Source organism: Austrofundulus limnaeus, unplaced genomic scaffold, assembly GCF_001266775.1.
Source record: "Austrofundulus limnaeus strain Quisiro unplaced genomic scaffold, Austrofundulus_limnaeus-1.0 Scaffold118, whole genome shotgun sequence".
NCBI classification, from domain to species: Eukaryota; Metazoa; Chordata; class Actinopteri; order Cyprinodontiformes; family Rivulidae; genus Austrofundulus; species Austrofundulus limnaeus.
The window spans coordinates 406,819-409,058 of record NW_013952520.1 but is presented as its reverse complement, the minus strand read 5'-3'; the positions used below and the strand labels follow the sequence as shown (position 1 = coordinate 409,058).

General features: G+C 39.4%; 1 protein-coding gene across 1 annotated transcript in view; it reads left to right on the top strand.

The window, feature by feature from the left end:
- The window catches only part of bnip1a (BCL2 interacting protein 1a), a gene marked incomplete in the record, with an annotated part of 5,982 nt that extends 5,620 nt beyond the window's left edge, over positions 1-362 (top strand). The window contains 1 exon segment of the mRNA XM_014014683.1: positions 1-362.
- Between the last annotated feature and the right edge of the window lie 1,878 nt (positions 363-2,240).

Here is a 2,240-nt window from a genome sequence, read left to right as displayed (position 1 = left end):
ATACAACCCTATTAATTCTTATGTAGGAGTTTTATTAAATGATATCATGATGAGGATTAATATTTTAGGGAACAATGACAGGACTGAACATGGCTGTGAAAGAGAAGTTTTAAGCTGTTTTTTAAATTCATTTTGTTCAAAACTTCTAAAATTTCTATAATTTACTGTATGTTTATTTTATTGTTTAATTTATGGCTGCTTAAAATCACCTTGATGCTGTTGTGATGGATTAGGCTCCTAAAAGTTTGATTTATACTTCCTGTTTGTTTGTTTTTTTCTAGGTGATACCGTTCCACGTATGTGCACTTAAAACTTATTCCATGTCTGTTTTAATTAAAGCAGAACCTTCCACAGCTCCTGCAGGGGTGTGTTTGGCTTTATGCCTCTGGAACAGCAGCAGAAGCAGTAGCGGCGGCGTTCACACTGGCAGAGATAGAGCAGCACAAATTCCCTGCCTTTCTTCAGATAAGACCCGGAAAAGCAGATTATTCGACCTGTTTATCCCCCCCACCCCTCCACCCTTCTTTCCAGTGTGGGTGGACGGTGAGAGGATATTTTTAGGTTTGCATGGCGCTGTTATCTGACGTTGCCTTTTCAGCACCTCAGAGGAGAGGGTGGCCAGAGGAGCTACATGACCTTGCTGCTRCCCTCCACCCCGCCTCCAATCTCTGCAACTGCCTGTCGTTCACGTACTGTATATTTATTTACACCCTTTCCCCGTGTTGATCTCTAAGCACACACAAAAATGTTTATGCGGTTGCCTTTGAGGAGTCTCTCCTGCGTGCAGACTTTTGTGTGTTTGTGTGTGAGTGGCGTTTACAACGAGACGATGGAGCGGCGGAGTATCTGAAGAGAGCTGAGAGAAGCATAAGCATCTCCTTCTCATGTGAAGTGGAGGCCGTCGGGCCGATGCCGGTTCTTTAGCCTGTCCCGTACGCCGGCGCACTTAGACCAGGCCTGGTGCTCTCCGTGTCGAGCAAATTAGACTATTCTCACGTTTAGCACCCATCTTGTCCATCGAGTGTGGTGGTTTGTAACTCAGCAAGTGGGCTGGAGGCCGGGTTGGATGGGGGGGGGGGGTACACCAGGACCGCTGACAGAAATCGCTGCACCGTAAGAAATAATGTTCTGACTGGAGATTTTTAAGTCGTGTGTGCAAACATTTCYCTCGGCTCTAAATCAGATTTCCTTTCCTGTATTTTAACTGTGCTGATTGAACAATTCTTGCTGTGGGCCTGCCTCAGTGTTTTTATTTAACAGGATATATTATTGAGAACAGCACAGTCACAACTCACTAAAGTTTATCCTCGTCTCTTAAATTCATATTAGGAAAAATATCCACGAAACCATTAAGAACCTGCATCCTAACACATCAATGGGTCCTTTTTTATTCATTAATTTTTTTACACATTGAAATAATAAAAAAAACTAAAATCAACTAATAGAGAAAACATTGCACAGGAACAGAATATATTATGAGGAATATGATGGGTAAGGATGTTAAAAGGATAAGACAAAAAAATCAGGTCATGTTAATWTCACAAAAAGGGCGAAATAATAAAAAAAAATTAATCATACCTTTACATTTAATGCATTATAACCTGTTATACTTGATTTCAGAGACAAAAATAAAAACATTTCTTCCAATCCTTCCATACGTAAATTCATTGAAAAGTAATCCTCTCGTTTCACAGGTTTCATCGTTCAAATCCATTCCTCTTGTTGGAGAGTTTTTTGCCATCTCATTATTATTTTTTACCAGCTGGCAGCTGCTAACATTATATTTGTCAAGTATTTGTGCTCCAAGTTCACTTTACATATACCGTTATAGCAGGGGTGGGCAATCCTGGTCCTCGAGGGCCGTAGCCCTGCAGGCTTTACGTTTTTCCTGGCTCCAACACACCTGATTCAGACGTTGATTTACCTTCTAAGTTCTGCAGTATGGAGGACCGACACTGACATAATTATAAATAAAAGCAGAAATATATAAATGAACCACTAAATAAACCAATTCAATTAAAAAAGAACTTCACCTCATGTTTTGTAATTCTCATTTAATTGATATTTTAATTCAAATTTGACTGTTTTTTTAAAACATATTTTTCAGTTTTCCCTTTTACTTGTACTTACATTGGTCTCTTAAATGTTTAAATTGAAATATTTTTACAGTTTTGTCCTACAAGGCTTTTGTATTTCTATGTGTTGCAGGCGTGTGCTGCCTCAGTTTAGCTTAAAGTTTA